This window comes from Eretmochelys imbricata, chromosome 14, assembly GCF_965152235.1.
Source record: "Eretmochelys imbricata isolate rEreImb1 chromosome 14, rEreImb1.hap1, whole genome shotgun sequence".
Lineage (NCBI taxonomy): Eukaryota > Metazoa > Chordata > Testudines > Cheloniidae > Eretmochelys > Eretmochelys imbricata.
In genome coordinates, this window is record NC_135585.1 from 33691164 (window position 1) to 33718735 (window position 27572).

Below are 27572 nucleotides of genomic sequence, written 5' to 3' on the forward strand. Positions count from 1 at the left end.
CCCTTCCCCTCCCATGGTCCCAAGCCAGTGGGGGGGGGGGCATCAGCGCACTGTTGCTCCCTGTGCCCCCAACCTTGGGGGCCCCAGGCCGGGCTTCCCACGGGCATCCTCCCCTTCCCTGCGTTCCCAATGAAAAAGGGGGAAGGAAAGGGCCACTCACACAATTTCCCCGCCCCTCCTCCCACCCTGTGGGGGAAGTTTTGGACATGAAGTTTTAATGGTTCTGTCACCCACTGAGTGGGCACTTGGCCTTAGAAAATTACTGAAGTGTGAATCGATAAGTTGATTAAAATTGATTATTTAAATTGAGGCGTTGGACTTGGTGATTTAATTGCCTTGATTTTACTCATTCCATCCTGGTTCTCTCCCCCCGCCCGCCAACTCCCCACTCCTGTTAGGATTCTCGACTTGCTCTTGATTGCGGGAGGTATGTGTGGGGAGGGAGGGTTTTTCCCTCCTGTCAACCCCAGCTGGGTGCCTGCCACGCGTGGGTGGTGCCTGGCAGGTGGGGTCCTCAGCAGATCAGGTCTCTGAAGCCCTGGGGGATGGAAGGGCCATGGCGTTTAAGGGGGTTCAATCATCATGGCACAGCCTCTGGCTGGGGGTTGGGCTGCTGGGCAGGGAACGAGAAACCACAAATCGCGCCCCTCCCCCCCCCGCCTCACTGACCTGTCCTGCTGGGTCCGTCTCGACTTTCGGATCGGCTGGAGAGTCCAGAGCAGGGTGTGGCGGGAAGCAGGGCCGGGACCCCCGCCCCAGCTTGGCTTCGCTGCTGCTGAATCGGACACAGTCACAGAGAGGAGCCGACCCCAGCCCAGCGCCTCCAGCAGCGTGTGCAGCCCGAGTGTCGCTGAGAGAGACGATGGGGCCAGCAGCTGGACCTGCTGGGAGCGAAGAGCCGCTGCAGGAGTGGCCTGTTGAAGGCAATGGAGACCTGGAGACTGGAGGAGAGCCAGGTAATGGGGTGTCGCTGCCTGGGAACAGGCTGGAGAGAGACACTGAGGCTTCCCCACATGGGGCCAGGCTCTCAATGGCAGCAGCCAGTGCCCAGCAACGCCCCGTCTGTGGGTAGCAGGGACTGGATCACCCCCAGGGGCTCTCAGGGCACCAATCCCTGGCTCACAGCTGCTGTCTGGCGCACACAGCGGTGGTCATGGGACTGTGCAGGGCCCTCCTGGGCTGGGTGTGTCAGACCCCCTGTGACAGCCCTGGCCCATCTCTGCCTGGTTCGTTCTCCCTCCTTCTGCTGTGTCTGGCCAGTGTGAGACCCCAGTGTGCGGGGACAGGGGCACTCGGCAGTGTGGGCCCAGCCAGCGCTCGGCAGGGTGCAGAATGGGGGTGGGGATGGTGAGGGGGCAGTTGGAGCAACTGCCACCAGGACATGCAGGTCCTTATCTCTGTGCCCCTGAGCTCACCAGGCCTCCTGGCAGCCTGGCTGGGAGTGCCCAGGGGAGGGCACTGGGCTGAGGGGAAGGAGGGGCCAGCCCCAGCCTGGCTGGCCCTCCGGGCTCCTCTCCCAGAGCGTCTGAGAGAAGGAGCAATCGACAGAACGGTGCATGCTCGAGTCCAGTGGTTCTCAGCCTTTCCAGAGGACTGTCGCCCTGTCAGGAGGCTGATTTGTCTTGCACTCTCCTAAGTTTCATCTCACTTAAAAACAACTTGCTTCCAAAATCGGACATAGAAATACAAACATGTCACAGCCACTATTCCTGAAAAATTGCTGACTCTCTCATTGTTGCGTATTTAATTATGAAATAGATCAATTGGACTATCAACGCTGTACCTTTCTGTGTATAGTCTATCAAGCAGTATAAACGAGTCATTGTCTGTAGGAAATTTTAGCTTGTACTGACTTAGTGCTTTTTATGTAGCCTGTCGTAACACGAGGCAAATCTCTCAATGAGTTGATGTGCCCCGTGGAAGAGCTCTGCTTACCCCCAGGGGTACATGAACCGGTGGGTGAGAACCACTGTTCTAAGGCAGCTCCAGCCCTGGGGCTGTCGGGGAGACGTGTCCTTGCGGCCCTGCCAGAAGGGTCTTTCTCTTTCAGACCCTCGTCGTAAGTGCAGGAAATGTAACTACAAGACATGTACAATTGTGCTCGCAGTCGCCCTCGCAATCATGTTCTTAGTTCTTATCATTCTCCTGGCAGGTGAGTTCTCGCCCTTCCCTTCCCCCTCTCTGCACATCCCATTCCCCCTGGAGCCACCACACTCAGTCTCTCCTCCTGGCCTGTCTGGCTTCTGAGCCTGGGACAGAGGATTCCTGGGGGATGTTCCTCCAAGACCCTCCTCCTGCTCCCTCCCAGACCCCTGCACCTGGGCGCACTCTGTGTCGGGACTGACATTAGCTCCCTGCAGCCCATCTCTGAGCACTCTGGGTCCAAGTCACTGTTGCCGGGCCCCAGGCACGGTCACTGATACCCGTGCAGAGTGGGGGTGATTGACAGTGCAGGGCAGCAATGAGCTGGGCCCTCTGCCTGCAGCGTGTCGCCCTGAGGTGCCAGCCTGGCCTTCCTGCATCCCCGGGTGGTGCCCAGTGCTGGGCAGGTGCTGGCGTGTCACTGAAAGGAGCCGTGGAACGCAGTACAGACACCTCCCTTAACGCAGCGTGAAACCCACCCATTGGTGGCCTCGGCAGGGCAGGGTCTCGTCATGCTATTGACGTCCCCGCCTACACAGACAGCGTGTGCGAGCGCAGATGGCAGCTGCTTATGGTGACCGTGAACCTGGCTGGCTGCGCTGGAGAAGCCGGGCAGCGGGCGTTCGGTCTCCTGAAGGGAAGGGAGTTTGTTCCTGTCTTCATCTCAACCTGCCTCTTCAGGGAAGCAAAGCGCAGAGCAGGGGGAGGGGGCAGCAGTCCAGGCTAGCAGAACTCCTTGGGGTACTAGAGCTGGCAAATCATGTTGAAGTTAATCTCCTACCCATTAATTATTGCCCCCCTGCTGGCCCCCTGGTAACTGTCCCCTCCCTCTGCAGCTGTCTGCCCACTCCGTGTTGTAACGCTGAGCTTGGGCCCAGCTCTCTGTCCTGGGCTTCATGGCATGAGCAGTTTGTCAGCTTCATCCCTGTTGAATGCGAACCCAAGAGAGTGAGAGCAGAGTCAGATAACCCCCCTCTGGGGCTGGATTCCCAGCATCCTCCTGGCTCCCTCACGGCCTTTCAGTACCCACCCTGGTTCGAGGTGTCTCAGAAGCCTGGAGCGCAGGGGCTGATCTCCCCCTGTTCTCCTCGTTGGCAGGTGGCGGGTCTCGCTCACACCACGTGTCGCTGTCTCATTCTCAGTGTGGAGACCTAAGTGTCCGTCAGCTGAACCGGGGCCCGTTGCTGGCCCCGCATGCCCAGACGGCTGGATCGGATACCGAGGGAAATGATACTATTTCTCTGAGGCCGAAAGGAACTGGACCTGCAGCCTGACCCACTGCTCTGTGCTCAGCGCCTCCCTGGCTGAGATCAACAGTGAGCAGGAAATGGTGAGAGATGCTCGAATTGCAACGTTCTGGTCTTGGCTCAGCAGCTGCTGCAGGAGAACCTGGGCTCGAGGAGCAGCTCTGAGTAAATGAGCTTCCAGCTGCTGAATGCCAGGCCTTGCTGGCTGGCCCGGGGCACCTCTAGTGTCCGTGTCTGATTGCAGGGATCACTCACTGTCAGCCCTCTCAAAAGGAGACCGCCCCTCTCTCGGGCTAGGCTGCCTTGAGTGTCTTCTGGGTGGCATGGGGCCAAAGGGGTACTGAGATCCCAGATTGACTTGAAGAGCCAGTGCTCTTGGGTAGCCAGATGAGGATGGGGGGGCTCCTCTTAGCCCTGGCCCCTTCTGACTGAGGATTTGGTGGCTCTTCTCTCATCCCTGGCCCTTCCCAGCATCCCTTATTGAGCTCAGCTGGGCTCTTTCCTTCCCCTTCCCCTGTGATGGGGAGGGGAGCTCAGTTGTTCTGTAAGGCGAGGCTTTGACACAGAATGTGGCCTTCTATGGAGAGGTGTGGGGGCAGCTTAGACCCAAGAGCTGCTCCAGCCCTGGGCGGATTGATGTGAGGGGGACCTGGGTTTGGGATGGGAAAGTTAATACTGAATTACCCAGAGCTGGGCAAGAGGGAGGCAAAAATCCCCAGCCGTTCCCTGAAAACAGAGCCCATCAGTGTATCCCTGTGAGTCTCTGGTGCACATAGCCTGTGCTCTGAACCCACCTCTCCCTCTGCTGTTTTTAGACTTTCCTGCTGCGCTATAAAGGCAGATTTGACCACTGGATTGGCCTCTGGAGGGACCCTGGGCAGCTTTGGAAATGGGCCAATGGCACCAAATTCAACAACCTGTAAGTCCTCTGTGAATTCCCTGGGCTTTGGGTCCCTGGTGTCTGAGATACCGAGTTCAGCCGACTCACCAGTCAGTGCTATGTACTCTGTGTATTAGTGATGGGTGGAAGCAAGTGTTGTCTGCTGGGAGACTGGCCAAAGCTTTCAGATCTGTCTGGCTTTAGTGGGGCCATCTGCGTTAAAGACGCCTGATAGTCACAAACGCTGAGTGCCTGGGGCTGCCATGAGAATGGGGGTACAGTAGAGATGGCCCAGATGACATCCCAAGAGGGATTTTCAGTGGGATGTGGGTGTGATCAAATAACCAAACCCCAGCTGAGCCGATAGCAGGGTTTGACCCTGGACCATCAGCACTGAAAGAACGGCAGAGTACGTCACACTGGCCAGGGAGTGGCACTACATGTCCAGGAAAGTATAGAGTAAATTAGAGTAAAAATCTTAAACAAATCCAACTGTATCCTAGCATCTCTAAGAATAGAAATTCCACACTTGAAGAATAAGAATCTAGCAGCAGGAGTATACTACTGACCAGGATGGGGACTGTGAAATTCAGAGATTAGAGAGGCTACAAAAGCAGAAAACCGAATAATAATGGGGGTTTTCAATTATCCCCATATTGTCTGGGAACATGTCCCCTCTGGATGGGATGCAGAGATGCGATTTTTAGACACCATCCGTGATGGCTATTGTGACGCCAATTTACCCAAACTGGGTAAACAGGCATCTCAGTGGGGTGTTAACCCTGAAATCTGCCACCCTGTGGGCGCCCACCCCAGCAGAAGGCTCTGGGTGCCTCATTGCCATCTCCTCAGAGCTCGTCTGGGGTGATGCTGGTGGGGGAGCCATCCACAGCCATCTGCTCAGGTGGCTGTGAGCTGGGCTCTCCCTTCTCTGGGACAGATCTCACCCCGAGCCAGAGGCTGGTGGCCTGAGGGCAGGGAGATCCCGGCCTGCCCAAAGAGTAGTGCTGGGCCTCCTCCCAGCCCAGCACATGACTACTGTGAGTAGCCAGGATGGGACCATGGGGGAGGATTTGCCTGTGGGCCTGGATTCCACCCTGTTTCCAGGTGGGAAGTACTGGCCTCCAGCTCTGACGGGAAGCTCTGTGTGAGTGGCTGGGGTCACCCCATGGCTGCTGGGTTTGTGCTGCTGGCATTTCACTCCAGCCGCCCCCTGCAATACAGCCTGTCCTGACAGGCCTCTGGCCTGAGAGCTGATGTAAACTGTCCAGGGAGCCCTGGACCCAGCTCTTCTGTGCGGAGTTACTGCTGCTCCTCGCCATGCTGAGAGTCACCTGGAACCTGCGCCCGGGGCAGTTTGGGTGGGTTGGTCCTGCAGGGGCCCATCCAGACCCAGCTGGGTGTGCGGGGCTGGGGGAGGGAGTAGGAACTGGGTTAATACCCTCCCAGCATAAATGCTCCATGGAGGTCAGTTGATATGAGAACTTTCCTGGCCTTGCTGCCCCACTGCCCCCTTTCTAGCTGGGGCCTGTGGCAGGTGCAGGAAGCGGAATCGTGAGGGGCTGTGGGTGCAGCAGCTCCCTGCACTGTGCGAGAGCGTCTCTCCCTGCCTGTGACTGATGGGAAATGTCCAACTCCTACCTGACACCAGCTCCCTGGCTTCTCTCTTGCAGGTTTCCAATAGGAGGAGGAGGAGACTGCGCGTATCTGAACGATCTGAGTGCGGTCAGCAGCTTGCGATACACCAGTGAGATACCCTGGATCTGCACCAAACCCAATGCATTTACAGAGGCACAGGAGGCTGCCATGGTAGGGGGCTCGTAAGGAGAGCACTGTGGAATTAGTCCCGGAAAAGCTGGACTGATCTCTTTACAAGATCACATCTGAGCAATTCCGGAATATTGGGGAATGCTCTGCGCATCACTGGGCAAAGCACTGTGGACTCAGGTGAAAACCAGAGATGCTATTTGCACATCTTGTCCCCCCACCCGTGCCGTCTCTTTTTCTGCCAGTGGAATGGCTCAAATCCAGCCTTTCCTACCCCTCCTCAGCTGCACCAGGAACTCTGCCTAACTGAGCCAAGGCACCAGCCTCAGCTTTCACTGCCCTGACATTCCCCAACAGAAGCTTTTTATTCTTGAAAATTACCTATGGAATCTTTTAAAAATATTCATCATTCCCATTTTATGGTCTGGAATAGAGCTGAGGGGGGATGTTCTCCATTCCCTCCCCACTCCAAGGAACTTTTTAACAAGACTTTATTATGGGTCAGTTTTCGGGGTGTTTTGAAAACCCAATTGATTTTGAAGTTTGCAGGTTTACACACCAGTTCCTGGTTTTTGTTGCCAGATATTGCTTTGGATGAAAGAATGAACGTTTTAAACTGGTTTTAATTTTCCATTTTTAGTTTTAAGAGCGCTGCACCTGCCAAGGGAGTAGGACCCCTGTTACACTCCTCGTGGGATACCTAGGGCCTGGAACGTAGGAGTAAGAGGAGAAATGTCTGTTCTCTCCCTTCCTGGAGCCCAGTGGGTTTGAAAAGGGCAGGGAGGGGGTAGGTGTGACACAGACAGACCAGGTGGCAGGTCATGCCAAAGTCCCCATGTCTGCTATAGATGCTTCTGTTACCTTTTGAAACTTTGTAGCTTAGTTGTGTATGTATGTTCACCTGCTTTAGCCTTGTAAATAATTCTTATTTCCTTTTTAATAAAGTGTCATATAATAAGACTGGCTACATGCGCGGTCTTTGGTGTGATGTCTAAGGTGCAGTTCACCTGGGGTGCCTGGACCTGTGGGACTGGGAGTAACCTGAATACTGTTGTGATTCTGAGTGTAAGAGACCATCTGTCTCTCAAAGGCAGGCTCACCTGGGTTGCGAGACAGATCGGAGTACCCAAGGGGACTGCATGGCTAGGCTGTTAGGATGCCGGAGGAGGTTACCCTGCATGTTTGGTTGGTGAAATCTATGTCTAGAATTCTCAGCCAGTTTGGATTTGTGCCCTGGTTCCCAGCAGTCTGCCCTGAGGTTGGCGCGCACTCTCTCAAGACACTGCAGACAGCGCTATTGCACGGCCTTGGCTCCAGTTCCCTCCTTGCAGGAGAGAGGAGCTGAGCCTGCCCAGAGATGGAGTTTGGGGTAAAGATGTATGTGACCCAGGGACCCCTTGGTGCCAAGTGGCAGGCAGCACAGAAGGTTTTCCAGGAATCCCCTGGGTCTGATCTTTACATCAGTCGTTTTAAACCTTTCCAGATGACTGTACCTCTTGCAGGAGTCTGATTTGCCACCTCACTTAAAAAGTGAAACTCCAGTTTCACCTCACTTAAAAACTACTCCCTTACAAAATCAGACATAAAAAATACAGAATCGTCACAGCCACTATTACTGAAAAATGGCTGACGTTCTCATTGTTACCATATCATAAAATAAATCAATGGAAATACAAATATTGTACTTCCATTTCAGTGTATAGGGGATAGAGCAGTGTAAACAAGTCATTATCTGAAATTTTAGTTTGTACTGACTTCGCTAGTGCTTTTTATGTAGCCTGTTTTAAAACTCGGTAAATATCTGGATGAGTTGATGTCTCCCCGGGAAGACGTCTGCATACGGCCAGAAGTACATGTTCCCCTGGTTGAGAACCAGTGGTCTACGGAATAGTTCACCAAAGGGGGCAAGCGAGGTCTGTATCAAGGGCCAGTAGCCCAATGGTCACCATAATCGGAGCAAGACCTCTGTGCGGATACTATGTAAGGAGCTGTGTCTCTAGACTGACAATGATGCCTTTAAGGTCTTGGAGTTAAGGCAGGTCACAGGAGGTGATGTACCTCAGATGCTCCTTTCAGACAGGAGGCAACTGAGGTTACCTCCCTGTCTGGCCCTCTGTGTATTCTGTGCCTGCCGTAGGATGTCTCTTTGCCACTGAGCCAGGTGTAAAATTAGATTGCAAAATCCACAAAAAAGGGAAATCTACAGGAAGAAACTTAAAGCAGGGGGCTGTGTGTGTCCATCTGTGGTGTTGAAGCATAAAGACAAAGGATCGGTCTGATCTCTCTCGGTGCGCAGAGACCTACTGGATCCTTCCCCTCGGAGACAAACTGACCATACACGTGTCTCATGAAAGAAGAGTCCGAGCCTGCCTGGCTCTGAAGTGCTGCAAGGATTTCGGGTGAGCTGTACTTGGATAGACAGGAGAATACCTTGTTAGTTCGGTCTAGGCTCTAGAACACATGTTATGACTTTGTTATATGTAACCATTTGTTTCCAACACTTCTACTTGACGCTTGGCTTTGTTGAACTGAGGGGTGATTTCGCTGTGAGCCTATGGCAGCGCTGTGTGTTAAGTGGAGCAGTGATCGGAGCTGGACCTGGTAAGCTGGGGCCGAGGATGTTACTGTTCCTTTGGAAACAGTGAATCTGTGAATCCTGCCAGTGCCCAGGGGACCAGGGATTGTTCGCTCCAGACAGATGCTCAGAGGGCTTGAGGGCAGAGTGGGCCTATTGCTACCCTGCAGTGATGGCAGGCCCAGCAGCGAGTGCGTGTGGCCAGTGGAGTTGGGGCGCTGACCCATGGCAGGCACAGACAAGGCTCCCTCAGGCAAAGGGCAGGTGGTGGCGAGGTGCCTCCCAGCCCTGGGTACCCTGGGAAGCATTGCAGGGTATTAACTTACTGAAGGTTTGGGGCAGTTAAAAATTACACCCCAAGGCCCCAGCCCAGTGAGGAGGACCGAGGAGAGGAACTGTGACTGCGCGGGGCACCTGAGTCCCAGCACCGCCCAGAGTTCTGCTCTGCCTAAAGCCCCAGTCCCGCCCCGTGAGTAGGGCTTTACCAAATTCATGACCATGAAAAATGCATCTCAGCCTGTGAAATCTGGTCTCCCCTGTGAAATCTGGCTCGGCGGGGGAGGGGGGGAATATGTCCCAGTACTGCCCCCCTTACGTCTACGCTGCCTTCAGAGCTGGGCGGCCAGAGAGCAGCAGCTGCTGGTCTGGTGCCCAGCTCTGAAGGCAGTGCTGCTGCCAGCAACAGTGCAGACGTGAGGGTGGGAGGTTGGGCGGGGAGGGGCCAACCTTATGGGTGGGTGATGTGGGCAACTGCCCCAAGCGCGGTGGTCAGGAGGGAACCCTGCCACCCGCCAGCTCCAGGCCCTTTTAACCTCTGAGTGCTGGACCCTGAAACGGGGGAGGGGCAGGGCTGGGAGCGTCCTGGGCAGGAGCTCCTACCGTGTGCCAGGCTCTAGCTGCAAGTTCGGGCTGGGCTGGGGAGGAACAGGACCTCGTCCCCTGCATGGGCTGCTCCCAGGGCCAGATCAGAGCCACCGCCAGGAACCTCCCCCAGCAGCAGAAAGCTCCATGGCTGCCGGCCGGGAGCCCAGCTCTGAAGGTAGCACCACTGCCAGGAGCAGTGCCGAAGTCAGGGTCGCAATACCGTGACACCCCTCCCCCAATAGCCTTGAGACCCCCACCATGATCCTCTTCTGGGATGGGATCCACACAGTTACAACAGGGTGACGTTTCAGATTGAAATAGCTAAAACTGTAAAATTTAAAAGACTTAAAAATCTCATGACCATGAAATTTACCAAACTGGATGGGTGAATTTGGTAGGGCCCTACCCAGGAGACTAAACAGGGGGTACTTCACATTACAGCTACACAAATGTGGATCCTCAGTTGCACTGTTTCTATCACGGCCGCTTCTTTTTGGCAGATCCATTTGAGATCCGCGGCACACGTCTCAGACAGAACCTGGCTGCCTTTTATCCACCCGCAGTTGTTCCCATCAGCAGAGCTTGAGAAGTTGCAGAGTGAGAGAGAGTTCGTATCACTGTGGGTCCCTGTAACAAGGAAAGGCCCAGGGGTGAGTCTTTCCTCCCCCTCCCGTTAATGGGAAGCTGGGCTCTGGTGTTTTCCTTCATCTCCAACTTCCCTGCAGAGCATGAGTCGAGAAGACGTCCCAGGCTGTAAGGTGAGTTAGGGCGGTGGCTCTCAACCTTTCCAGACCACTGCACCCCTTTCAGGAGTCTGATTTGTCTTGCGTACCCCAAGTTTCTCCTGACTTAAGAACGACTTGCTTCGAAAATCAGATGTAAAAATACAAATTTTGCCACAGCCACTATTGCTGAAAAATTGCTGACTCTCATTTGTACCATACAATTATAAAATAAACCCATTGGAAATAAGTATTCATAGAATCATAGAATATCAGGGTTGGAAGGGACCTCAGGAGGTCATCTAGTCCAACCCCCTGCTCAAAAGCAGGACCAATCCCCAATTAAATCATCCCAGCCAGGGCTTTGTCAAGCCTGACCTTAAAAACTTCTAAGGAAGTAGATTCCACCACCTCCCTAGGCAACGCATTCCAGTGTTTCACCACCCTCCTAGTGAAAAAGTTTTTCCTAATATCCAACCTATACCTCCCCCACTGCAACTTGAGACCATTACTCCTTGTCCTGTCCTCTTCTAGACTATTCTCAGTGGTAGAACCATCCTCTCTGGAACCACCTCTCAGGTAGTTGAAAGCAGCTATCAAATCCCCCCTCATTCTTCTCTTCTGCAGACTAAACAATCCCAGTTCCCTTAGCCTCTCCTCATAAGTCATGTGTTCCAGACCCCTAATCATTTTTGTTGCCCTTCGCTGGACTCTTTCCAATTTATCCACATCCTTCTTGTAGTGTGGGGCCCAAAACTGGACACAGCACTCCAGATGAGGCCTCACCAATGTCGAATAGAGGGGGACGATCACGTCCCTCGATCTGCTTGCTATGCCCCTACTTATACATCCCAAAATGCCATTGGCCTTCTTGGCAACAAGGGCACACTGCTGACTCCTATCCAGCTTCTCGTCCACTGTCACCCCTAGGTCCTTTTCTGCAGAATTGCTGCCTAGCCATTCGGTCCCTAGTCTGTAGCTGTGCATTGGGTTCTTCCGTCCTAAGTGCAGGACCCTGCACTTATCCTTATTGAACCTCATCAGATTTCTTTTGGCCCAATCCTCCAATTTGTCTAGGTCCCTCTGTATCCTATCCCTGCCCTCCAGCGTATCTACCACTCCTCCCAGTTTAGTATCATCTGCAAATTTGCTGAGAGTGCAATCTACACCATCCTCCAGATCATTTATGAAGATATTGAACAAAACTGGCCCCAGGACCGACCCCTGGGGCACTCCACTTGACACCGGCTGCCAACTAGACATGGAGCCATTGATCACTACCCATTGAGCCCGACAATCTAGCCAACTTTCTACCCACCTTATAGTGCATTCATCCAGCCCGTACTTCTTTAACTTGCTGACAAGAACACTGTGGGAGACCGTGTCAAAAGCTTTACTAAAGTCAAGAAACAATACATCCACTGCTTTCCCTTCATCCACAGAACCAGTAATCTCATCATAGAAGGCGATTAGATTAGTCAGGCATGACCTTCCCTTGGTGAATCCATGCTGACTGTTCCTGATCACTTTCCTCTCCTCTAAGTGCTTCAGGATTGATTCTTTGAGGTCCTGCTCCATGATTTCTCTGGGGACAGAAGTGAGGCTGACTGGCCTGTAGTTCCCAGGATCCTCCTTCTTCCCTTTTTTAAAGATTGGCACTACATTAGCCTTTTTCCAGTCATCCGGGACTTCCCCCATTCGCCACGAGTTTTCAAAGATAATTGCCAATGGCTCTGCAATCACAGCCGCCAGTTCCTTTAGCACTCTTGGATGCAACTCGTCCTGCCCCATGGACTTGTGTACGTCCAGCTTTTCTAAATAGTCCCTAACCACCTCTTTCTCCACATGTATTGTACTTACATGTCCGGGTGTAGCATATAGAAGAGTGTAAACAAGTCAGTGTCTGTCTGAAATTTTAGTTTGCACTGACTTCGCTAGTGCTTTTTATGTAGCCCGTTGTAAAACTAGGCCAAGAAGTAGATGAGTTGACATGCTCCTGGGAAGAGCTCTGTGTACCCCAGGGATACATGTACCCCTGCTTGAGAACCACAGAGTTAGGGGATCTGGAGCAAGGACCATACAAGCCTGAATCTCATAGGGTGGGTGACCTGGTACTTGTTCATTGGAAGCACCACCTTGATCTCCTGCATCTCAGCTTTCCTTTAAAAACCAAGTCTGATGGGTGAGAGAGAACCTGCACCGTGCAACCTGGGTAACAGGACAGCTGCAGGGAGCTGAGGACTTGTCCCGATGAAGGGTTAGGGCTGGATTCCCAAAGGGACTTAAAAGGCTAATGGCCACTTCAGGCACCTCTGTCTCTTGGAGTGGGAAGTTCCTTGGAGAATTCCACTGGGTGGGAGGCTCAGCTGTGAAGGGAGGGGGCGGGCAGGAGCATCTCCTCAACCCAAGATTGGATTAACTGAAGTAATGTTCCTTTTGCACAGAGCCTCAGCTCTTTGGAACCTCTGCAAACGCTTTAGCCACGTGTTTAACTCCATCAGCAGGAGTAGCCTTGGATCGCAGTGGGAGGGCTCAGGTGCGTAAGTGTTTGCAGGATGGGCGCTCAGGGCAGTCCCTGACGCCAGGGGAAAGGGGATGTGAAGAGCCACTGTCTGGATTTGGGAGCCTGCCTGCACACCGAACTCACTAGGCGCAGGGTGCATGACTGCAAGGTGCTGGGCTGGGGAAAATCAGCCCTGGGTGGTTATTTTGAGTAGAAAACCAGAGCCACTTCTGAGGTCTTTCAGCTTCTAATGCCCTTTCCCTTCCACAGCTGGATTTCAGCGTATGATAAAATCCCTCTCAATGCCAAGTCAGTGCCATAAATCACTGGACTGGGTGCAGGAATCAGTAGGTGACGTTCTCTGGCCTGGGTTATGCCAGGGCTCAGACTAAATTATTCCTCCCAAAACTTTTAAAAGCTGAGCCCCCTCCTCAAGGCAAAGAAACCAATTGTGCCCCTCACCTGTCAGCAATGTGTTAGCGACCTCACCCCCCATTTTCCTGTCTACATCTTCAAACCCCACCCTTCCCACCATGGCTAGCCCTTTCCCACGCTTCAGGAGACGCTGGAGTAGATGATCCTAACCGTCCCCTCTAACCTTAAGACTTGAGGGATCTCATCCAGGAGCATCTTAAAAATCACAGTTCCCAGACTCTGGAACAGGGGCTGCTTTGCTGGGCTCACCTTTCTCCCTCCATCACGTTGGCCGAGGGGGATAATGAGCCTGGAGATCTCATTCCCGCTGCTCTGAGTGGTGACCATGTGCACGCGACCCAGCTCAGCTCTTACTGTGTCCCAGGAATGTCTTCATCTTCTGGGATCCTCATGGCAGCAGTGGGATGATTTAACGGAGTCCCTTAGTCATGGGGCCTTTCTCTCTCTTTTTTTGTTTCAGAGCCAGCGTCCTGGAATCGTCTCATGGTGCGTGCAGTGGTGGCAGTGGTGGGGGTGCTAGTCTCACTATACCGATGTGGGTTTTGGAAAGGTAGAGGGAAAGCGTTTGCCTACTCATGACTCATCTTCAGGAAGCTGCTGACTCATCCCTCCCAGCAGCCTGGAAGTCCACAGGATTCTCAGGAATCTGAGCTCCCCACAGTGTGTGACAGGGACGAGTCCCAGGCCCAGGGAACCAGAAACAGGAATCGAGACCCAGCCCTGGAGAATGGGGAAGGAGACCTGCTAATGGTGGACAGACGCTTGACCCAGGAACCCAGAGGAAGGGATCCATTAGGTGGGGACACGGGTGTGGCCCAGGAAACTGGAGTAGCATTGCCAATTCTCCAGGATGACCGGGAGTCTGCAGGAATTAAAGATTAACTTTTTAATTCAAGATTATGTCTTGTGATAAAATCTTCAGGAATACGTCCAATTAAAATTGGCAACCCTAAACCGGAGTGGGGCGAGGGACCCATTAAATGGAGACAGACTTGGGCTGGGGAACCAGCTAGAAGAGCTGATCACTCTTACGATGCCCCTCAATGGTGGGGATTAGACTCAGCAAAACTTTTCATCTAAACCTTTTTTAGGTGAAAAATGCCAATTCAGCAGTTTGCGAATTCATGTCTGGTCTGCTGAATTGTTCACGTCCAGCCCTTCCCCCCAGTTCTTAAAAAGTCGAAGCATTTCGTTTAGACACTTTCCAAACAAACCATTTTGATTTTTCAGCTTGAAACAATTTTTTGTTTAAAAATGTCCTTCAGTTTTATTTTAAAAATTCAAAAAGTTACAACCCTTGAAATGTTCCTGGGTCTTTTTTTTTTTTTTTAAAGCTTTTCGGGTCATCAAAAACTTGGAAAAATTTTAGTTTTGTTCACCCTGTTCTCGGGGCGGGTGAGGATTTTAGTGGTTATATTGTCGGTCTCTGAGTCTCCTTGTTGCTCAAAGTTTTCTTACTGTAACAAATGTATTTGGGATGAGGGCAGGATGGGCAAAAGCTTCCTAAAAGTGTGGGGGCTGCTGGCAGCCAAACTGTGGCCCAGTCCCTGTGCCACCCCTTCTCCTCGAGGTCCTGCCCCCTCAAACTGCCCCTTTCCCTGACGCCCCCCCCCACGCCATCTTTCTCCCTGAGCTCCCACTTCACGCTGCCTCTTGCCCCCAAAACACGCCCCCCTCTGCTCCTTTCTCTCCCCCCTCATCCAGTCGCTCACACTTATGGACAGTAAAAAGTGGTGGGCCCTGGTCTCCCCTGGATGAGAATGGGAGAGGATGAAGAACTCCTTTCAAATATAACTCCCCCCCACCTCAAAAAAGCACAATTCACCAGCAACAGCAAAACATGCACCTAACCAACCCGGGCCAGTCACGCTGTGTTGTGTGTGACATTCCCGTCCTGGGGCGGTTTATGTCTTTGAGAATGTGAACCCTGCAGGCCTGGGTGTTTCTCTACGTAATGTGACCTCAGTGCTCCTCATGAGAGCCATTGTTTGTAAATGTTTCAGTAGCAGACATGTTTATCATTCATGGAGAGACAGACATTTATTCATAATTAGAACTGGTCAAAAATAGTGGGGGTGGGGAGGGTCATGAAAATTGAAGAAGAAACCACTCCCCCTCCCCAATATTCTTCTAACTCATTTGCAAATGTTTTTAATGATCAAATTTCTGTTTAGTTTTGGTGGGAAAAACTCCACGTTCTCTCTCAAGTGGGCAGAGAAATCCAAAATGCTTTTTTTTAAAAGGGAACTCTTTTCAAATGATCAATGTAATCCAAAGTGGCATTTCTAGTTCAAAGGTTGCATTGTGAGTGTAAAACCATTTTGAACCAGCTCTATTACTGTATAACAAGATGAGTTTATTTGTCATGCTGCATTGTTTGGGCCAAGTTGCAAGTGGTATTTCAGTTTTTGCACCGCTCTTCTCTTCTTGCGTCTGCCCCTCTCGTAAGCTGTGGCCTTAATCTCGGCCCTGGAAACACTTACGTGCATGTTTAACTTTAATGACTGCTGTGAATAATTCCATTTCAATGGGACAACTCTGAGGTTGAGTTTATGCTACGGCCCTATATCAGTGTAACTACGTCATTTATTTAATTTTCTTTCTTTTATTTGTGAAAGTTCTTGAGAGCTTAAAGCAGGTAAAATACATGAACAGGTTGGGACAGTCCAAGTTTGTCAGTGCAAAGTGACAGCAGAGATGTGGTATCTGCTAGTTTTCCATAAGTCTCTCAGGGGTACCCAGGATAACTTTGGGGATCTCTGTCTTGCATCTGGAATGTTCCCTGAAAGTGTCCAAACAGCTCAGAGATACAGAACCATTCCCTGGATCCATTCTTATAGCTGTCTTCCCCGGAAAGCAGTCTAGCAAGTGTTCCTGTCAGCTCATTGCTATGTTATCTGCCAAAACACTAGAGTTTTCAGGTGCCTAAATAGCCCCTGGAATCATGGTGAAATTATCCTCCCCCCCCAACCACCAAAATTTGAAACGGTGCCCTGAGTGCACGGTACCCTACCGTGCTCCCCCATAGGAGCTGCATTAACAGGCAACTCTGCAAGTTCTCTGCATGCCTCTGCAAGTGACCTCCACGCCTCTCCATTTCCTTGGCCACATGTATCCAGTCCCCATGCTGGCGGCTAATCCAGAAAAAGGGGGAAAGAGCTCACCACTGCGACCACCTGAGGGATGTGTTGGGCTGAGATCAGCTGGTCAAAGCAGGCAATAGGGACAGAATCGGAGACTTGAAGCTCTTCAAGTGACCTCTGACCTTTCCAGACCTGCCCTTCAATCAGACACAGCCATTGTCAAGTTGAATGTGATAGTAACTAGACCCATTTTAAACCCTTCACCACACAAGACAAAGCCCGTAGGATTCATCATGAACTATTTATTTCTCCTCCCCTGGATTCCTGCAGCCACCAGCCACCTTGCAGCTTTCCCTCGTCTCTCCCAGGCTGGGCTCACTTGATTGCAGGAGCTCAGCGGAGGGTCCAGCTTTGCTTTTTCGCTTCCATTCTTCACCTCTTTGGGTGGCTGCATTTGCAGCTGAGCAGCCTGATGGAAACACTAAGTCCTCTGTCTCGGCAGGCAGGCCCAGCCACGAAAGCCAAAGACTCCCTGAGAACAGGGGGAGGTTCGCCTGAACTCTCAGGAGTGGAGGCTTGGTCCATAGGGTAGGGTTACCATATTTGAACTTTCCAAAAAGAGGAAACTCCGGGGGGGGGGAGCGGGGGGAGTTGTAGCCCTGCCCCCTATCTACTCTCTCCCACTTCCTGCCTCCTGACTGACCCACACAGAACTGCTAACCCATCCAACCCCTGCTGCTCCTTGTCCCCTGATCGCCCCCCCCAGGACCCCGCCCTCTGTCTAAGCCTTCCTTCTCTCTGTCTCCAACTACCTCCTCCTTAGATCCCCCCACCCTAACTGCCCCCCTAGCACTTCCCCCCGTACCTGTCCCCTGACTGCCCCTCCCCCTATCCGCACCCCCGCCCCCTGACAGACCCCCAGGTCTCCCACACCCATCCAACCACTCCCTGTCCCCTGACTGCCCCCGCAGAATCCCCGACCATCTAACCCCCCCTACTCCCTGCCCCTGACTTTGCCCCCGAACCTCCGCCCCATTCAACCTCCCCGCTCCCTGTCCCTTGTCTCCCCTGACCCCTCTCCATATACCCACCCCCTGACAGGCTCCCTCCACAACCCCTGACCCATCCAACCCCTCCTGCTCACTGTCCCCTGACTGTCCCTTGGGACCCCATGCCCCTTCTACAGCCCCCTGGCCCCCTTACCCTGCTGCTCAGATCAGTGTGTCTGGGGTGCGGAGCCAGACAGTGCCGCTCTCCCCCGCAGAGCGCACCGGTCCCCACCCCCTGCCCCCAGAGTGCTGCATTGGGAGGGAAATCCCGGCGCTTTGGAGAGTTTTACAAAATCCTCCCGGAGGGCGATTTAAAACCCCAAAAGCCGGACATGTCCGGGAAAATCCGGACGCATGGTAACCCGACCACAGGCGACTCCAGGATCTGCAGCTGCTGCCACCTCTATGGTGATTCCTCCAACTCATCACCAACCAGCTCTTCCCCATTCTGCCAGCCGGCCCCACGGTCTGACCATGCAGGAGAAGAGAAACCCTTTGGGACAGCAGAAGAGTCTCCTTAATGCCGCACTCTTTGCATGGCTTCCCGCGGTCACCGGGAAACACGACTACCCTGCCCCCAGGAGTCTCTCAAGGAGCTGCCAGCGCAGTCACTGGGCACCCACTCGTAATGATCTCAGGCAGTGGCATTGCAGAGGGAGCTGAGCAGACCGTCCCTTCCGTGACTTCCTGAATTGCTGCCAGGACTGATTCTCCTCTGCACTAGGGAGAGTCCCAGAGTAAAAGCAGCTGTGGTAGGGGAGGGGGCAAGAGAAGCTCTCCCCCTGAGCCCTTGACTAGCAGGCAAGCAGGACTCTGGGAGCCAGGGATCTGTGTGTCTTGCTGGGAGAGCAGAGCTGGAGAGCAGAAAAGGGCACTGGAGGAATTGTAGAAAAGTCAGTGTCATGGCCAAGTCATGGGCAGCCAGACCTAGTGGTCAGAGGCAGAGTCCACACTCACGAGACAGGAGTCGAGAGTCAGCTGGGTCAGGACACTGGAAGAGCAGAAGCAAAAGACCAAATTGTGTTCAGCACCTCAAGTCAGATGAGTCACCCCGAGTCCGGATGCCAGGAAATCAAGCCTGGGGAGTGGGAGCAGGAACAGCTAACACACGGTCCAGAGGGGGCTGGTGGGAGCTCGGGTGTTCAGACAGCTTCTTGTTCCTGCTGCTGGTTTAAAGAGGTCCTGGGGGCCGATTAGCTGCTCTGGGACTCTGCCAACAGAGCCTCAAACTGTGTCTGGGCTTCGTCAGTCCTAGGTAAGCAGTTTTTCATAGGCTTCCAGGTGGCATGCTGGAGGGTGGCTGCTCCCAGGAACCCTGCACACCCGGGTTAATGAGCCATGGGTCATGACAGTGACTGATCTCTCCCCGCTCAAACCTCCTGCACGAAACAGTCTCCAGGGTCCCGGACGCATCCTCTGAGAATAAAAAAACACAGTCATGAGGACAAATAGGCTATGGAACAGGAGCCCCCTCTTTGTTGCAACAGCCCCAAGTGCCCAGAAGAGTGGACGGTTCTTACCTCCAGGACATGCCTGGGATCTTCCATCTAAGCCTCACTGGGACCCCTGTTGCTTGGTCTGACGGGATGAGATCATCTGTCCCCACTCCCCCTGCATTGGCTGGCTGCAGCACACATCTGTGTAAGTGGCTGGGCCAGAGAGATGTTACAGTCAGGGTCCAGGCAGCCCAGAAGGAGAACAGAAGGTCTGAAACCAGAAGAAGAAGCAATCAAATCCGCGGATTTGTCAGAGAAGTTTTGTACCCTACAGGGACATCAAAGAAGGTGTGTTAGGAAAGCTGAGATGTTAGTCTGGAAACAGCTAAGGCAAAGATTGTGACTTGTTAACGTTCAGTTTCAGTCACTACAAAGTGTGTTTTGTTTGTCTGTTTGAAATTTGTCTTTTTCTCTTGCTTAGTTTCATTTAAATCTCTTCTTTGTTACTGTGCTTCCCAAAGCACCTCAGCGTTGTGTGTTCGAGTGAAGTGTGAGTCTCCAGCCTACCCAACAGGCTGAGCTGTGCCCTGTCTCTCTGAAGGTAGCGAATAATTTCTGAGCGGTGCTGGTCCCAGAGTCCAAGGGCAGTTCACCAGACATCTCCTGAGAAGCCCAAAGAGACCAAAGGAGCAGGAGAGATTCAGGCCCCATTGATCCATGGGAACTTCCCACAGAAGAGGCTACACAGGGCTCCAGACACAGCCAGCAGGATCCCTCCCACAAGCTGGGCCATGTCCTTCCCCTCCCAGCCCCACAGCTTCCTCCCCACCCCAGCCTCAGGAACCCCTCCCACCTCCCTGCTCTCCCCACCCATTCTCCAATACCAGGCTGTTTCCAGAATGGAAGCAGGTGCGTACCAGAGTTCACTCACTGCTAGATGCTGGCCAGGCCTCGTGTCACCGCTTTCTAGCTGGGCTAGCAACCCCACTGATACTCACTCTTGCAGTTTGTTGGCTGAGAACTCAAGCCTCCAACCAGGTGACTGGCCTTTACTCCACTCCTTCCTGGGTCATGCTCCTTCCAAACAAAGTCCAAAAATGTCTTGAACAGAAACAAGGCCTTCCACCCTCGTGGGGAGTTCTTCCTCCGCCTGATTTCGGCTTGGCCTGCCCTTCTTGGGTTTCTATGGTCTGCTGTGTCCCCTTCCTTACGGACGGTGAGAGAACCCAGTCCTACCCTGGACTCCAGGTTTTGGCCCAAGGCCGTCGACTGAACAGCTCGCTCTGCTTCTGGACTTTTGATGGTGTTTTCCCTTGTTTCCTCTCAGGTGGGGCTCACTTGGTCATCAATTTGGCCTAGCCCCAGGCTAGGCAGCCATAGGCCAAGCCACCCTGTTAGATACCCTCCTCCTTCAAATCCGGTACAGCCCGGCTGACAGGTTTGCTGAGGGGATGGTGAAACCCCATTGCTGATCAGAAGGAGGTCAGAGTCTGTTCTCTAGGAGCTGAAGGTCCCTTTGTCCTGCTGCGGGAAGTGGAGCTGGAGAGCGGAGAAGTTAGGTGAAAGAGACTGCATGATGGAGTTGGCGACTGAGGGAAGGGAGCCTCCTCCCAGAAACGTTCCCAGGAGAACAGGTTTGAGGAGTTCTCTGGGGAGTCTCTTGCTAGGAAAAAAACAAGGGTGGCACATTGATGGAGATGTCTCTGTCCCAGGGATGGGGGAAGCTCCCAGCCAGGCTAGGCAGCAGGGATCCCATTTCTGCCCCAAGAAACCCATATGCCCAAAGTAGTCAATGGCTCTTACCTCCATGAGGGAGTGGGGTCTTCCCTCTCAGCCTCTTTGAGAACTACCACTGCTTGGTTTCCTCGGACAAGGGACCTGCCCCCACTGCTCCCTGAGGTGGTTCAGCTTCTGACTGCAGCCATCTGGGAGGCTGTCACACACCCCAGGGCCTAGAAGACGTGGGGGGAGGAGGCTCCTCTTTATGTCAGACTCTGAGAGCCCAAAGAAGAATAAAGGGCAGGAGACGAAGCTAGCCCTGAGCCTCTGTCCCATCCTCACCTCCTCAAATGTGGAGCTTCCTGAGCTTCAGTTGGGCAGACAGTCTGTAGCCCTGACCCAAAGTTCCTTCTGCGCCATATGGGCAGGAAGATCTCTGCCTGGGAGCACGGGGAATGGGATGGGGGTGAGATCAAGGAAAGAGGGGAGGGGTATGAGTGGGAGGGAAAGAGCTCCTGCCCAGATGGAGGAATTTGGGAGGCCAAGGGAAGGACCCGGCTCCACCAAGAGGGCAGAGAATTTCTGTGAGTGCCAGGGGCCTCCATTTCCGCTTCCACTAGCCCCGCATTTACAGTGAGACAGAGCAGTACCTGCAGCAGGGAGCGGGACTTGCTGAACAGGGAGGGGAACCTTTAAGAGCATCAGACGAGCCACAGCCCTTGCAGCGCCTCGGGCATCTGGTGCAAGTGCCTGATGATGTGAAGCTGGCCCATGACCTTGGCTGTGACATCCTCGTGCTGCAGGGGAACGAGAACATGTCAGAGACTGAGACACTCCCCAGGAATGAGGGAGGATGAAGGGCACCTAGAACTAGCACCATCATTTCCACCCAGCAACTGCTCATGTCTTAGTGGTGGATTCACCCTCCCGACCCCCAGGATGGAGGCTTGCTGTCCTCTCTAGTGACCTCCAGTGCCAACCCCCCTCCTTGTCGGGTGAGCTCCTGCCACCTCCCCATCAGTGCCCCTGACAGCTGTTCCACCTTCAACCCAACTGGGGACACCGCTCAAGTTCGTAGAACTCTCTCCTCCACCCCTACTTCCATCCCCACCCAGGTAGGGCAGGGAGGGGGCTCTAGCAGGGTGGCGGGGGGCAGGAGGGATTCTGGCAGCAGTGAAGTGGGATGGGGAGAGGTTGAGACCTTTCCCCAAGTCACCCTAGTGACAAAAGCTGAAGCCACAGAATGGCAGCCCTGGTGAACGAGGCAGGTCAGCAGCCCCTGCTGACTGAATCCCCCCAATCTCTCGAGAGCGGGTCCAGCCCTACCAGCAGCAACACCAGCTTCCCACGCCCATGTGCCTCAGCCCTTCCTGCTCGGTCGCCATCATCAGTCAGTCCTTGGCCTCCCAGGCTGCCGGGGAAGGGAGCAACTCTCGATGGTGGCTCAGGTGACATGGACACTAGGCTATGGGGAAATGGGGCAGCTCTGTGGGGCAGGAAAGGTTCCCAGAGGGCTCTTAGGGGACTCTCCTGTCCTTTCCAGGAGTGATAGCAGAGCACCACATCCTAAGAAGAGAAGTCCATGAAGTCCAGAAGTCCCCACTAGGCTCCTTGCCACCAGGCCAGCGAAAGGCGATAGGATGGGAATGAGTCCCTGGCTCCCACCCCAAGCTCCTGAGTCGATTGCAGCTGCTTACCGTGACCCCCATCAGTTGCTGGGCTTCCCCCAGGAGGGAGTAGACGAGCACCAGCCCAGCCTGGCTGACACGCAGCACAGGGTCGTGGATAGCCAGCACCGCTGTCTGAAGGAAGGATCTTTTCTGACCGATGGAGAAGAATTTTCCAAAGACCTAAAACCAAGAGGACACGAGGCTCGAGCAGATTGGCCAGAGCCAGCCTCCAAGTCCTGGCAGTACAATGGCGTCTAGTGCCCCAAAGGGCGGGGAAGAGAGCTGCTGTGGCCAAAGCAGTTCATTCCCCAGGAGGCTTTCAGGGTCCCAGGGCTCAGGGAAGCCCCTTTATTAAAAGGTCGCAGATGCTGAGGGACCAAAGACTCCAGTGGCTCTTTCGGGAGGGCAATTTCTGGCAGGGGCCAGGATGGGCTGGAAATGGATCTCTAATGTGTGTGAGCAGGCCAACTCTGCTGTGCAGGGCACAGAGATGACAGGGGACCCTGTGTTGCTTCCAGCAGAGAGATCTCCTGCACCTCAGCAGCTAGAGGAGTGTGTGTGTGTTGTGGGGGGCGAGGGGGTTGGAGCTGACAGACCAAAAGTCACTTCACCCCAGCTTAGTGATTTCTGTCGTTGCTGGGAATGGCCTCTGCATCTCCTTGGTTTCTTCACAGGGAATCCAACCTGTAGCCTGACAAGGACAAGGAGACTCATGGCCCAGTCCCCATCCCAGACGCTCCTTGGAGACTTTTCTTCCGCGGCAGCAATTCAGCTTGTGGGAGGCGGGACAAGCTCACACAGTCTCTCTCATGGGGCGTCTGTGGAGCAGCGTTCTGTCGATGCCCTTGTCGATCCAGGAGCCACTCCAAGGCCTCCTCTGTGATGTTGTGGCAATCACCCATTTCACCTTTGACTCCAGGCTGGGGGCACTGTGTTATAGTGTGTTCGAAGGTTTGGATATTCTCACCACAGTTGTGAGATGGGGTTGGGGGGGTGTATTTGATTTTCTACTTGTGCAGGAAGTAGCCGCAATTTGGGTCAGTGACAATGTGCTTCTCTGGAACAGTGGCTGAGATCCAGATACTCTGCCATTCCCTGGCCGGGGCTGGAGACATGAGGGGGGCGCATGTGGTCCATATTGGCTCTGGAGCTCACTATGTCCCCTACCCAGTTCCCAGGTTGGGGCATTCTGCTTCCTGACCAGCAATGGAATTGGGCAAAGCCCACCTCCTTTCTCTGCTTCTAGAGGGTGCAGGGAATTAAACAAGGGTCTGATCAAGCAATCGTGACTGACTGACTCAGGGCTCTCCTCTCAGACACTTGGGGATCAGCCAGGGGGACAAGGAGCAGAGAGACACCCAGAGCCATAATCCTATATTAACTCACCCACCCGGGGATCCTCCTTATGCCACGGAGCAATGCAGCCATGTAAGACACTCAAATCACGGCAACTAGCGAGGTTCCAATGTGGGACCTTTAGCACCAGCCTGTCTCACTGGTTGCTGGATGAGGAACTCTGAGCTGGAAATAAGGAGTGGGCTCTTTTCCTGTCTCCAGGAGGCATCCACTGCAGGAAACCCAGCCAGCCACACCCCCTGAGCTGTGTCAGACCCTGGCACAGTGCCCTTACCTCCCCCACTCTGGCTGTATTCTTGTAGCCCAAGAGCCTTCTGTCCTGGTGCCAGTCATAGCACCAGAGATCTTCCGCGTCATGTATGGTCAGCCCTGGAAGAGAGAGAGAGAGAGAGAGAGACTTTTCTCCTCATTCTGGTTGCAGTTTCTGTGTCCTTCCAATCCCATTGGTGGCTCCACAGTGGAGTGGAGAACAGAGGCAGAGAGAGACATGTCCGACAGCTGGGGTCAGTCTGAGAGAAATGGTCTGGGGATCCATTATCCACCTGTGGTCACTCTCAGTCCCCTTTTGGGTTCCGTGCCCCAGCTGGGTTCCTTACCTCTCTGTTGGAGCAGCAGTTGGTAGAGCCGGTAAGTCCCCTCCCTGGCCTGCCGGCTGATGTCCTTGTCTGGATCGCTGACAAATAGAGCCAGCTGGGCCACATGGTGACCCATCCTAGGGAACTCGGCTGAGATCTAATGGAAGGGAGAGGAGAGGGGACTCCATCAGCATTTTCCTGTCAGCTCCCCTGGGCCAGAGGGCTCCTTCCCCTTAGCTCCTCTGCAGGAGATGCTGGGGGAGAGGAGCTTGAGATCGACCCTTCATTTGCTCTGCTGCCAAGGGAGCCCGGAGCTGCTTTGGGATGACAAACAGGGGTGGAGCATGGGCTCCTTAAAGGCCCAGGAACAACACTGAACCAGGACAAGAAGAACTTGACTCAAGCCTAGCTCACTCCCTGGTCTGACTGCCTCCCCATGAAGAACCCTCCTAAGCCACAGCCCCAGCAGCAGCAGATCCTTCAGCCCGCTGGAGCCAGCCCGCCTCAGCCTGGAGCCAGCAAGCTGGGGTTGGAGGTCACTTACATCAAACTCAGGGAGAGTGACTGTGTATCTCAGCAGGGCTGTGCTGCTCCTGATAGCCCTGGCTCGCTCCTGCGACACCCTGGACACGACCCACAAGTTGATATCCTGTGGGGAAAGGAGGCAGGTCAGACTCAGTGGCCAGGTGTACCTGCTTTGCAAATGAGCCCTCCACGCCCCCAGCCCCGGGGGCCTGAGACATTCTCCACAGGGGGGAATATCTGAGGCCTTGATGGCAGAGCTGTAGAAGGGGATTCTTTCCCCCAGGACGCAGCTTGTACCCTGCAGGTCACAACTTGTCAGCTTCTCTCTAGATTGGGACGATGTTCAGGGTCGGGGCTGGTCCCATCCTCCCAGAACTCCTGATTCCTGAAGAGTTCACCAGAAAGGAGACTGAACCCTCGGCCCTTCCCTGCTACGAAAATCCTTTGGGGGATGTAGGGAGTGACTGAGAACACAATCCCCCCAGGAATTTCAGAGCAGATCAGAGGGAAGGGCTGATTCCTTCGGCTCCTCCTCTTTCTCTAGGAAGGAGCTTGTGCCTCTTCTCTGAGAACCATCTCCCAAATCTCATGGGGTGTGTGTGTTGGAGGGGTGGGGGAAGGGTGGGTTTTCAGACTCTCACTCCCCAAGACAGCCAGGAGCCCTGTGGTTAGTGCTCAGCAGAACCAGGCAGAAGCTCTGGCTTGAAGTCCCAGCTCCTTCCTCTGTCCTTCAAGAAGGAAGGACCTGACAGTGCATTGCACTGACCTCCCCAGCCAAGTATGGCCCACTGGGGACCCAGCTAGGAGGACACAGTAGAAAATGGATTTTCCAGTCTCTCCTTACCAGTCCCCCAAAGAGTTCAGGTGAAATGGGGCTCACCTCCAAGATGAAGTGGAGCCTGTCTGTGTCTGGGGACTCTGCCAGCAGGTTCCCCAGCATGGCATCCAGGACCTCTGGGATGACTTTGTGCAGAGCCTGCAAAGCATGGGTCAGAGTTAGGGAACCTGGGCCTACACCTGCCACAGGATGGGAAGAGGGGTCTCTGGAAAGCACTGGGGAGACTCCAAACACATCTCCTGGCCTCTCTCCTTCACATCCCATGGCAGGCAATTCGCAAGAATTGATGACCCTGGACCTTTGATCCATGAGCTTAGCAGGTCTCTGCAGAGGGCCTTGTAGGTAGAAGAGTATGAAACAGCCAAGTTGCTCTGGATGGAAGCTGGGCTTCTGGGTAAAACATGGCTTATGAAAGAAAGAAAGAAAGAAAGAAAGAAAGAAAGAAAGAAAGAAAGAAATCAATCAATCAATCAATCAATCAATCAATCAATCAATCAATCAATCAATCCCCCAGGGAGGGGTAATCTCTTCCCTGCTGGAGGGAAGGATCCAACCCTGCAGCTTGTTCCAACTCCGCTATCCCACCCCTAAATCTGGAGCTCCAGCGAATCAAGGGAGCAGGGACCAAGGACCACTCTGGAAAAGTGAGAGGATGGAGGAGGAGGAGGTACCTGGGTGTCGGTGGTGTCCTTCTCCGTGCCCAGGGTGAAGACGGAGTGAAGGGCAGCTCGCAAGAGGTGGGTCTCTAGGGCTGGCTCCAGGGCAGGTTTCATGGTCCTGGCAAGAGAGAGGAGCTGGTATCAGACTGTGCAGTACGGGAGTGGGACAGTCGCCAACACGGACACCAACCCACAGGGATAGAGGCACAGGCTGGCGAGAATGGAAACTGAGGCACTTAGCTAGGGAATGACAAGGCCAAGGTGTCCCAGACAGACAGTGGGAGGACAGGAATAGCTCCTGTTCCCTGGAGCCTACTGCCCCTCCTGTATCTGAGCCCGGGAGTGAGCCCCTCCCCAAAGCCCCTGTCATGTTATGGGAGTGAAAAGAAGAGCCCTGCCAGGAGAGAGTGAACCTTCCCACCCCACCATCTTGCCAGAGGCGTCACTCTTGGGAGGTGACCTGGGAGGGACAGTGACGGTGACTCCCAGCCTTGGGCCTGAGCAACACTGGGGTGAGGGGAGCCACCGGGGTGCGGGGGGGTGGGGCTGTTTCCAGAGGTTTCCCACTGCAGCCAGGGAGTGGGCGAGGACGGCGCTGGGTGACGAGTCATCGGGAAGCTCCTCGATGAGCTCCTGTGAGACGCGAAGGAGACAAAGGAGCGTGTAAGATTCAGGCCCGACCGACACCTCCCAGTGAGGAGATGACACAGCCAGTGCCCCACATGGTCAGCAGGATCCCCCACAACCTCCCGCTCCTCCGATTCCTTCCTGCCCATCCGACTTGTTCCCCTTCCCGGATTCCTGCCCAGCTCACTCCCAATCCCCTTCTTTCCTCCTCCCTGTCAAAACTTCCCCCATTTAGCCCCATCCCGATGACCGAGCTGGGACCATGTGATTCCTTGTCCCCCACTCTCAGCTGCCCTCCAGCCCCACAATTCCCCCCCTGCCCACTACCCACCAATCTCAGAATTTCTCCCTTCTCTTCTCCCAAGTCTTCAGCGACAGCAATCCCTGCACTCTGCTGCCCCCTCCAACAGTACCACACCCCCACCCATTAGCCTGCCCATACCCTTGCCAATCCCATGTCTCTCTCCTCTCGCCAGCTGCCGTATGGTGTGTCTCACTCTCCACGATCCTCTTCACCACAGCCGCCTTGCAGCAGCGCGGCTCCAGCGTGTCCTCCCCTCTCTCCCGTGCAGCCAGACATGCGGGGTAGATGGCCTGAAGGAACAGGAGCTGCTGCCCCTCATCCTGGACCCACCAGGAGTGGGGTATAGCGAGAGAGAACCTGTTAGCGAGGGACCTTCCTGCCCCACCCACACCAGCTCCAGGGCTCAGGCCTCAATGGGAGATTGTGGGGACCCGCCGATTGTCCAAATGCCCCACCACTCCTACACAAGAAGGATCAGGAACTGGGGCAGTGCCTGTCGGGGGAGACGACCTCGGCTGTTGTGGGATAAACACCCCCATCTTGGGGGTCCCAAATCATGGATGTAAAAGGGACCCATTAGGGGTGGTGGATCAGGA

At 54.1% G+C, this 27572-nt stretch overlaps 1 pseudogene across 1 annotated transcript; it reads left to right on the forward strand.

Moving 5' to 3' along the window:
- The first annotated feature begins 713 nt into the window (after positions 1-713).
- Positions 714-6910, forward strand: LOC144274568 (C-type lectin domain family 2 member D-like; annotated as a pseudogene). Its single transcript, XR_013347896.1, has 5 exons — positions 714-956; positions 2051-2152; positions 3285-3472; positions 4205-4308; positions 5943-6910. The product of XR_013347896.1 is annotated as a C-type lectin domain family 2 member D-like (transcript).
- The last annotated feature ends 20662 nt before the right edge of the window (positions 6911-27572 follow it).